Below are 12,053 nucleotides of genomic sequence, written 5' to 3' on the forward strand. Positions count from 1 at the left end.
TAGGTTAAAAGTTTATGTTTATTATGTATTATGTTAGATTATGTGTATTATCTTTTAAAAACAGTATGTATATTTTGTTATACAATTATGTACATTCATGTATACAATTATGTACATTCATGTATAACATTATGTACATTTTTGAACATGGGTTTTTTTTTTTTTTTTTTTAAAAAGAGAAATTAACTACCAAACACTGGGGCGGGAAATTTCAAAAAAAAAAAAAAAAATTGAAACGACGTCGTTTTGCACCTGGGCGCACAATGCAACGCGCGCCGTGGTGTAGGATATAAATTGCCCCAGGGCGCGCACAGCAATGTGCGCCCCGCGCCTCCCAAAACGACGTCGTTTTGTTTAGTTGTTAAAAAAAAATCTCTGTTTCGAATGCACATAAACTCATAACAGAATACACATAAACTCATAACAGAATACACATAATCTAACATAATACATAATACACATAAACTATAACATAATACACATAAACTCATAATATAATACATATAAACTCTTAACTGAATACACATAAACTCTTAACTGAATTCACATAAATTCATAACACAATACACATAAACTTTTAACTGAATACACATAATGGGGTTTGGTTAACATAATACACATAAACTCTTAACTAAATACACATAAACTCATAACACAATACACATAAAATTTTAACTGAATACACATAATGAGGTTTGATCTGTTCAGATGGACGGAGTGAGGTCAGCATGAAACACGCGCGTTTTGTGCCTGGGCGCACATTGCTACGTGCGGCGTGGTGCACGATATAATTTGCCCTTCCACCAGCACACTCTTTTAGAATCAACATTACAAGTTTAACAGTCCAGTGCAAACGGAAATTAATCTAATCAAAACATTACAAGTTTAATGGTGAGTAAATAGAAATTTTAACAATGGATCAAAATTGACACTGTCAAAAGCACTGTTGCAAACGTATTGTAAAAGTACTGTTGCAAAAATCCGCCTAGACGCCCCTAGGCTGAGGCGAATTACCTCGACCGCTACGCGCCGAATTCGGCCAGTCCGCCAAGTTAACTCGGCTTAGTCGGCCTTGCTAATTTTTTAATTAATTAATTATATATATATATATATATATATATATATATATATATATATATATATATATATATATATATAATATGGCATAAACCCACACACGTGCACTATTTTTTTTAGTTAGCCGTCTAAGCGCTAGGCGCTACTCTACCGCCCGAGTAGTGTATAGCTGTAACAACCCAAAATTTCATTTTATAAATTCGGTATTAAGAAGTTCCAAAATAGCCGTTTTCACTCCATTAAAATTTTTGCGATCAATCGGTGTTTGAATAAAATATTTTCGTCACATTTTAAATTAATTTGACACCAAAAATGGATTCTATTCAAAAATTCCAAAGTTTTCGGGTACTTCGCGTACCAAGATTTAAATCGAGAATTTTATTTGAGTGAGACCGAGAAAATTCAAAAGAGAATTTTGAACAAGTATTCATCCATATAGCTTTTGGGAAAATTCACTTTCAACCCTAAAGTAATAAAAGATAACATTTCTAGCCCATGGTTCATGTTACATGGTGGACCACAAGACATCCAAAATCCCTTATAGAATCATCTTTTAGCTTGAGAAATTACCCCTTTGCCCTCAACCAATCATTGTGAATCATCCTAGCGTTTTGAACCCTATATAAACCCTCTTATTCCATCTCATTTTCCTGATCTCATTCTTTGCATCTTCCTCATATCTTTGTCTGCCAACAACAAGGAGAGAAACAACAACCTAGTAAGCTTGTTCATCCTTCATTCTAGCCTCTTTTCTCTTCTAGTTTTCTTTAGTCTTTGAGGTTCTAGTCTAAGGATAGAAGGTGTGTTGGGAAGTGTAGGTGGTGAAGGAGGCTCAAGCTAGGTCAAGAGGAAGAAGAGATCCAAGCAAGAAGCTAGACTACAAGAGGTATAACGCCATGAATTCCTCTTTAGATTTGGCTCTGTGAAGCCTAGTTTTGAGTAGAAATAAGTAGAAACTATGATCTTTTGATGTGTTTATGCTTAGAAGTGATCTAGTATGTGTTTGTGAGTTGCTGAGATCGTTTTGGAATTGTTTGGATGAGTTTTTGCAGGTAAAATCGCATCTGGTGCACAACACAGTGTGCACCAGATTAGATTGGCGGCCCTAGCCGCGGCCCATCAGAAGGGACGCCGGCTAGAGCCGTGGTGGCACGGGACTAGGGCACGGCCCTAGAGGAGGGCCATTGCCTAGTCCCGACACATCAACAGGACTCCAGGGGCGGACTATGAAGAGTCCCGCCCCAGGTCCCCGGGTATTGTCTGTGAAGGATTTTTGTACAGTGGTCGGGCCCTTGTGGCTCAGCTACGTGTCGTTTCGGACCGAGTGTTACGGCCCTTGTGGCTCGGCTCTTCGGGATCGTCTCGACGCACGTTTTGGCTTTGATTTCGTTGAATTTGGATTAAAAACAAATATGTTATGAAGGATTATGTGAAAAATTGTTACATAGTGCATATTTTGCTAAGTTCTCTGTGTTTGAGAAATTATTGATTTTGTGATCAGATAAGATTTTTATTGAGTATAGAATCATGATCCTTTGAGAATATGATTTATTATGAAAGTATGATTAAATTGTATTATTTGATCAATGAGAATAGAAGCATATTTGTTGAGTGAAATGTATAGAAATTGCTATGTTGCAAACCGAGCATGATGATATATTTTTGATTTCTTCATGATAGTTTATACATGAACTAGAAGCATGATATAGAGCATTTTGACATTTCACATGAGTCATATTTCAAAGATGCATAAAGGGCCAACGTGAGTCCAAGAATACTTTCAAAAACCATAAGCATGTGGTATATCACTCTTTGATGCATTGAGAAGTAGTAGAATTGTTGCATGAGAGATATATTTATGTATTATCTACATCAGTGAGGTTTTGGAGTATACCGTTTGGACTATGTTCCTCTCGGGAGATTTTTTATGGACATTGCGGTCCAGTATATGTAACGCGGCGTATTCCTACGTTACGAGGTTGGAAACTTCCCGCCGAGCTTGGAATCCTGGTTAGGGGGTGTGCACACTAATAGTTCGATACCTGATTCCACAGAGTTTGAACCACGAGATTGGTTCCATAGACGGTATGTAGGAGATATTGGTTCGGAATTATGCCGTTCCCGATGGAATAATTCACACTTCTATGAAACCCTAAACCGTCTACGAGTATAAGAGAAAGAAAGAGAGTCAACAGAGACTCAAGAAAGAGAGTCAACAGAGACTCAAGTATGCGAGTCAATAAAAACTCGAGAAAAAGAAAGAAAGTCAAGAGAGACTCGAGAAAGTAACAAAGAAACCTCCATAGAAAGTATTCTAATTTATATATGAGTGTATGATTATATTATTGCACTAGATTGCATATGAGCATGAGTATATTGTTGCACGAGATTGCATACGAGTATGAATATATTGTTGCACTAGATTGCATAAGAGTATGATTATATTGTTGCACTAGATTGCATAAGAGTATGATTATGTTGTTGCACTAGATTGCATAAGAGTATGATTATATTGTTGCACGAGATTACATAAGAGTATGATTATATTGTTGCACGAGATTGCATAAGAGTATGATTATATGGTTGCACTAGATTGCATATGAGTATGAATATATTGTTGCACGAGATTGCATAAGAGTATGATTATATTGTTGCACGAGATTGCATAAGAGTATGATTATATGGTTGCACTAGATTGCATATGAGTATGAATATATTGTTGCACTAGATTGCATAAGAAGCATGATCATAATGTTATACATGATTGTATACGAATAGAGCATCGTAAAAGATTGTTTAATGAGAAGTTTAACTTGAGATATTCCTTGAGCATGATTATCGTGTTGTAGTAGAAGTCCCACTTATCAAGTTATGTGGTAAGAATGTGAAAGCATGTAAATACCTGTGGTATAGTCCTTTAACCTGATCCTATCTGTAAGCATGAATTTCTTGATAAGCTATTTGAGAAGTCTATATGTTGATGAATATACGTGATCAGTCTTATACATATATATAAGCATGCCAGCTGATATTATAGGGTGCAAGCATTTAGAAAGAATGTGATAATTCTTAAGATGAGTTGAGATTAGCTTATTGCTATATAGATATTAAATGTTTTCAAAGTATATGCTAGAATGCTTTACAAGGTTGAGTGTGGTTATACTTAGCTTCGAGCTAACGGTTATTTTTCCTGTTTGTCTATGTGTTGCTTGCAAAATCCCTTTCAGGTGGGCCCAGCAGTGAGAAGAGATCGAGTTAGATTAGTCTCGTAGTTTGAGATGTCTAAACTCTCATTTTATTTATGATCATGTTATGGATTTAGACTTATGATATTATGTTTGAGGATTGTCGTAGACGGTGTTGGGGTGACCTATTTCCCCCTTACTTTTCCAGTATTTATTTCTAGCACCTAGACTTAATCTTATTTGTAGTTTTACCCCTTTTAGCCTGTGCAATCACCAAAGGCAATTTATATCCTGCACCACGGCGCGCGTTGCATTGTGCGCCCAGATGCAAAACGACGTCGCTTCAAATTTTTTTTTTTTTTTGAAATTTCGCTACCCAGTCTTTGGCTGTTAATTTTCCTTAAAAAAAATCTCATTTCAAAAATGTACATAATGTTATACTAGAACACACATAATTGTATACATGAATGTACATAATTATATAACAAAATACACATACTCTTTTTTAAAAGATAATACACATAATCTAACATAATAAACATAAACTTTAACATAATACACAAAAATTTCCTGATTCGGATGTACATAATTGTATAAAAAAATGTACATAATTATATAAAAAATGTACATAATTAAAAATATACATAATTGTATAAACAAATATACATAATCATGTCAATTTCCTACCGCGCCTCCCAAAACGACGTCGTTTTGGAAGGCACGGGGCGCACAATGCACTGTGCGCCGTGGTGCAGGGTATAACGATCGATCACCAAAGAATGGTGATTGTGGCGGTGACACTCCCACTACTTATCTTCTAGTTTTCCGCTGCATAGTTTATGTTAATGACTGTTTAGAGATGTAATTAAGAGTTAGAAAAGTGGGGTGTTACAATAGCGCCTACTACACTCATGTGTAAAAGTAATAAATTTTAAAATTATGAATTTAAAAAATTAGTGATAAAATCACTATACAAAATAGAATTAAATATTTTTCGCAATACACATTAAAATGACTATATTCTTTCTTTCTTTCAAAAGGTTGAACCCCAACTCTAAGAGCCCCCACACCTCAGTCCGACAGAGCATCTGGGAAGATATAAATCATGGTAACTCAACTGAAAATGACTATATTCTTACACATATAACTAACAACAAGAAGGTCACAAGAACTAAGAAAAACGTCTAAAGTTCAAGAAACAACGTTATTATTAACGTAGCTAGTATAACGTAACAAAGCATCCATTTACATACTAGATTGAATCTTAATTATAGTTGAATTATATACAAGAAAAATGGTATTTGTATGAAATATGAAATGATATGATTGTGATATGATAGCCCTCACAATTCTTCGTATACATTTTTATTTATGACATCTTGCAATAAATTATAAATCGTAAAAAAAAATTAATATTTTTTTTCATGTCAATTAAGACCGCAATACATACACCAAGACTATGTGGTCTAATGGTACCCGGGTTGGACTTCCATTTGGAAGGTTGTGAGTTTGAGCCTCAATGGAGGTGTTATTGGTTCTTTGTGTTTCAGTGGGTTGAGAAAGTATATGAACAGATGCTACATTGTAATAGAGCCAATAACATTCAAAAAGAATTCTTTGTGTTTCAGTGGGTTGAGAAAGTATATGAACAGACGCTACATTGTAATAGAGTCAATAGCATTCAAAAAAAACCGCAATACATACAAATTAAGATTAATCATGTTTTTGCCGCCGTTAGGACCTTAGCTTAAACCAGAGAACTAAGATTAATCATATTTTTGCCGTCGTTAGGACCTTAACTTAAACCTAAGATCTCTGATTAGGTTGAAAGAAATCCGAACTGCCTCACTATTGTCATGGATTTGATTTTATTTATTTATTTATTTATTTTTTTGGTGGGGAGAAAAATGGGTATGATGCTATCAATTCAATGAGCAAAATTTGTGGACAAAATATAGTGGACAAAATGTAATGGATGTAATGGCTAATGAGTATGAAACATTATAAATTGGAGACCAATATTCATCACGCCTTACTTTCTTTCTACCTTAGTGAATTGTCACACTATTAAACACTACGAAAACGAACCTATCCTTATTTATAAAAGACGAAATTTCTTAATTTGGAGTCTATGCTTCAGCTCAATGAGATTGTAGACGTGTAAATTATGGTGATTCAATGATCCATTATATTTTTTGCTCCAAAAGTCTAGAGGGAGTGAATAAACTTTTATAAATAATTTGAAATATGCTAGATGATATCAAATTAAAACACTTGATAATCTCAGTGTTGTGTGCACAACGAAATTTAAAACTTGTGTAGTGATTGTGTGGTGTGTAGTATATGTGTAATAGGCTAGTGCATCCAAAAATAAATAAAGTAAAACAATAAAGAACACAGTAATTATAGTGGTTCGAAGATGTATATAATACTTCTACTCAACTCTACTCTTATCTCCAGGAGGAATTCACTATATCCACCACTCTGGGTACAAGATACAATGAATTTGTGATCTAGTGCTTTGATCACCAAGCCCACATTAACCACACAACTCCAATGCCTCGAGCACTCACACCAGGATTTTACAATTCCGTGCTACTATCCTCTATCTACATTCTGGTAGAGAAACCACTTGTTGAAAAACAAGATTTTTCTTTCTTCCAACTTTGAGACTTCTAAATGAATATATCAGTGTGTAGCTAAGTCTCTCTTTAAGATGAAGATATTTGCATGCTCTTTTGATTTTCACTTGCTTGTATATTTTTCTTGTGTAGCTCTCGTTCACTTGTTGTGTTCAATTGCCTTGGCTTCATCCTTGTATAGGTGCTTGAGATTTTGTCTGTTGGAAAAATGCAATCTCAAATTTCAAATTTTGTCAGAATTAATCTCTATCTCTTGATAGAATATCTAACTCCAATTTAAGCTAGCTCCTTCCAAATTACTGCAACTTTCAATCTCTACTCTCGCCTCTTTATTTAATTTTGTTATAAATGATATTAATAATGTGGACATTATGAGTAGCTTTTGTAACAGTTGTAACGCTCATATTTATATCTATCATTTACTGCTTTCCGTTACAAATGTATTATATATATCACTTCCTTGTACTCAAATGTGGGGTTGGTATAATGAAATCTTTACTCCTCTTTCACCCATATCTCTTGTTCTATTTTTTACTTTTATCTTTTATATTATTGATACAAATGCTACAACTCACCGGTAGGAGCTAACGGGCACAAACAACATTACAACACGTTATCAGCACGCTCTACTGCGGTGAACGGTAATATTTGTTATTAGGCGGTAGAAAAATCATAATTGTGTTCTGTGGATATATTTCTAAGATTATATTATTTTAGATAATTGTTTGCCTATGAATGTATGTTTTTTTCAGTATACATAATCATAATCATACAAAACATACGAAATATATCCTAGATATTATGTGCATATATGATTTTTTTTGTTTTTTTGAGCACATACTGCGTATATTTTTGTCTCTCAAAAAATCAAAGACAAAACTGTTTTTTTAATTAAAAAAAAAAACCGAAAACATAATCCGCGATCCGTCGGACGGTGACGGCGAATCTGAACGAGTGCCGGAGGTGCAAACCGAATCGAACGCTGGCGAGTGTGGCCCTTGGTTTTGATTGTTTCGTCTTCTAAAATGGAAGAGTGACCGGAGTTCTAGCGATGGCGGTTCCGATCTGCCGATTGAACGAGGCTCTGTGCGTCGACGTTGGGCGATTGGAGGCGGCGCTACTCTGAGATGAAGGTGGCGCCGTTCCGGAGATGGCGCTGCTCTGGCAATGGTAATGGCGATCGGCGGTAGACCTTCGGTCTTATCGGCGACGATAAGCGGTGATGAAGGCTCGGGCCGTGGTGGTGGCCGACGATCTCTCTGCTACTGCGCGACTCTTTCCCTCTCGAGCGTCTATCTCGTTTTTCTGTCTGGCTGCTAGGTTTTTGCAGATAATAAAACAAAGCAATGGTTTATCGGTTGGGCCGGGTTTGGCCCAATTTGACCAGGCATGGTCCACTTTAATAAAAATTATTTTGGGCCTATTATTTGAGTATTATTGTTGAATATGCTTATATGTTAAATTGTTTTTTTTTTTTTTTTTTGCAATTTATTTGGATAATATGATGAATTCTTATGCATATTCTGTCTTGCATAATATATAGTTTTATTATTATGCGAATGGAGAATTATTCTTTAGAAGTGGACCCTTGTTTTTAGCCAGTCTTAGTATATATAGATTTTTTTTTGAAAAATCTCGATCTTGGCTGCTATCATTGAGTGTGAATTCACCGAGCTTGGTTTCAATGGGAGCAATTACTCAGAAGTCCACGAGCGATGAGGCCTTGAAAGCTAAAAGCCTTAATTTTTCTTCTTTTTTTTTTCCCCTCGCCACCATATGAAAAATGAATAGCTTTTTATAAAAGGACCGTTATGCCTTATAGAAATCCCCGAAGGATAAATTTGACTAGCACATATTCATTGGTCCTTTCTAAAATCTCAATTCGACTGCCTTAACTTGATCTTTCAAAACTTTAAATCAAATTCCTGATTCTAAATCAACTATACGCAAAATTGTGGCCCAACTAAAGTTGCGTAAGCAGAATATTTTTTCTGGCACGAATTTGATTGGCGAGCCCTTGTCTTCTTTTCCACACCACCCTCCTCCCATGAATGTAAAAGCACAACCACAGGTTGACGCAAATCTATAGTGCATGCCCAGTTGGTTCTGCACCGGTGCCCGAAGCACACGACGTCACCTAATTGTGCAACACTAAAAGGGGCTGAGGAAGAAGACGGGAAAGAGGTAAGTCTAAGGTGGCAAAAACAATAACTCCCGAAACCAGAATAAAAAGCAAAAATGATCCAACTCGTCGAGGATAACCATTTTTCATACAATTAGAACTCTGGCCCAGCAGCAAATATGCTTCAATTGTTGGTTAAAAAGGCACCGATCACGTGCGTGCCACATCCCGAAGCAGTTTGTTGAAACCTAAATGAACATCACAATGTTGAATCCAATCAAGTTGCCTTGCCTGAAGCAAACGCTCTTGTTGGTTATATTGATGACCTACTTTTTCATTCAACATCATTTCAGTGATGTTTTATTTTGGAAGATCTTTATACAAACATCTAACTTCTTCCTGCAATTATTGATAAGGTTTCCTTTGTGGGTTCCGGTAGAGCTTCACTTTTACTCCATCAATCTTTTAAAATTGAAATGCCTTCATTCGATCAAATATCCTACTTTGATCAATTATCCTTCATCTGGTGAGTAGACATATGTTACTCGCTCTTCATAATCTAAAAAGAAGGATATGATCTAGTATCTTATGGATAATGCCTAATTTTCAGATTATCCTATGAACTTCGTCCACTTTTCGACGATTATTATATGACATTAAGAATTAAGGCGGAGTATCAAGTACCTTATGCTCATACCCAAATGGTTTAGCTAATTAATAAAGTTATGGCTTATCACTAAACCATTATTTTCAAAATTTCAATGTGCCGAATACTTGGTGGGGAAATGCAATATTTATGGTAAAAATTTCGGCACACTGCATATCTTTATTCCCCCTTACATCTAATACGTGGTTTTCAAACAAACATTTCCCAAATCTGCGTTTCTATTATTATGAATGCAGTCCAGTCTATTACATAATCACCATAGTGTATCCATCTAAACTTCCATTTGTTGTCTCCAATATTTAAAGCCCCTAAAAGAGACGCGATGGATACGCTGACTACATGAAGATCGGTTCACGGCATTAGGGGGAGATATGATCAAAATTGAAATAGAATGCCGAGAAATTTCATGAAATGATCTTCAAAAAATTAAATCCACGTACCAATTAGATTGAACCAGAAGTTCATAAAAAAATCTGTCAAATAATCTATTTCATAAAAAGAGTGACTAGGTCCCATACATATTCCCCAAAATTGGACTATTGATATCTATCAATACTCCTTGACGCCAGAAGTGCGGGAGACTCATTGGGATAGAAAAATAAAGAATCAACTAGATCTAGTAAAGAATTTATGTCACTCTTGAAAATCTTAAAAAAGTTATATCTTTATAACGATCGTCCAGAAGACGAGAAAACCCAGTAAATTTATAGGTGCACCAAATAATCATAATACTGGGTTGCGGAACAACCAGATATAAATATCCTTGGGAAATGGCTATAATCTGGTTAACTTTGAAAATTACTTTTATATATATATATGGGAGAAATTCTTGAAAATATTATAAGTTGTCGACAACACAGTTGCCTTCAAAATTGCTCATATTATACGACAATCTGGATCCAGAGCTAGGTGCCAGAAGCGCCTAGATTGATTAACGTATAAAGAGAGCAATTAAAGGCATATATAACTCAACTCGCTAATCCTTTTATACACCATTGAAGTATTAACCATGTAGGTTACAAATGGTGTTTGTATAAAGGAAAAACAAGAATGACAAGGTGGTGAGATATAAAGCGAGTATGTAGCCTAAGGGTTCACGCAGAAACCCATAATCAAGTATACTCTCCCATGATAAATATTATTAAAAGTTCCGCTACATGATTGGCAGAATAATTCTAGATATGCAGCTTATTAAAGTCATGACCTAGAAATTATGGGTCATTAGACACTAATGTTTATATGAAAATCCTTGTTGGATTTATAATTCTCAAAAATGAAAGAGAGTAAATATCACAACACGTTTGTTGTTGAAGTACAATTGTTTTACTCAAACTTAAAATAGTGAAGCAATTGATTGAGTAATTTCCTCCTGAAATAAGGAAATTATAGAAATAATATGTACCATTAGGTACTTATTAAGGGGCTTATTGTAAAATAAAGGAGATGAAAAATCAAGTATTATCTCGACCTGTAGATCGAGCATTTCCTTAAAAGGAATTTCATATACTAATTAACCTATGCCCAAATAATCTCCCGAAGTAGATAAAGGACCATTTTAACCTAAAAGGATAATTCAGGGCCAGAAGTCCGCTGCTTCAAAATATCATTTTTTTAAAAATACCTTTTCTTTGAGACAGATAATTCCCAATTCGCGTATTATTTTTGTAAAGAGTGATTTGGTGACTCTCCTAGAAAGAAAAGGAAATGATGTTAAATTAATATCCTTAGGGTATACAATATGTCTTTCGAGAAGTCATTTGAATATTGACATTCTGTTAAATGTCATGACTTGGATTGATATATTATAAATCAATTTAAGCTTTAAAGCATCTTAAGCCTAAAGAATAATAGTTGTTCTTAAAGATGTACTTTGTACATTTTCATCTCATCATTACTCTACTATGCTCTCGCTTGGTTATAGCGACTGTTAAGTTATGAGATGAGATAAGAAATAGCAAGTCAAGGTACAAATATTCATATTGATGCTTTTTGACATGAAGTCATCATACTTTGAACAAATAAAAACGTATATAGTTTTTCATGATATAAAATACCGTGATCCACATGAACTCCAGAAGAGTGATAAAATATTTGTCCAGAAGATTTGCTCCAATGACAAGTTAGCAAATGTATACCTACAAAATATCTATGAGAAATCCTTGATGGATTTATAATTTCCGAATGAGGATTTATTTAGTATTATTAAGTGTCATTATTTACTCTTTAAAGGGTTGCGAATGGAGTTAATATCCCCATTGAAGGAATAATATGTACCATTGTGTGCTCGATAAAGGGTTGATAATGAACTTATTATCTCAGTCAAAATTGATGGTGTAAACATTAATGAAATATATAAAGAG

General features: G+C 34.8%; 1 long non-coding RNA gene across 1 annotated transcript in view; it reads right to left on the reverse strand.

The window, feature by feature from the left end:
* Positions 1-11,769, reverse strand: part of LOC109176821 — a 15,244-nt gene extending 3,475 nt beyond the window's left edge. The window contains exons 1-2 of the long non-coding RNA XR_002053462.1: positions 11,758-11,769; positions 805-813 (exon numbers count right to left, since the gene is read on the reverse strand). This is a non-coding gene — a long non-coding RNA (uncharacterized LOC109176821). The remainder of the gene's footprint in view (positions 1-804; positions 814-11,757) is intronic.
* Positions 11,770-12,053: the final 284 nt, after the last annotated feature.

The sequence above is a fragment of the Ipomoea nil genome, unplaced genomic scaffold (assembly GCF_001879475.1).
Source record: "Ipomoea nil cultivar Tokyo-kokei standard unplaced genomic scaffold, Asagao_1.1 scaffold0761, whole genome shotgun sequence".
Lineage (NCBI taxonomy): Eukaryota > Viridiplantae > Streptophyta > Magnoliopsida > Solanales > Convolvulaceae > Ipomoea > Ipomoea nil.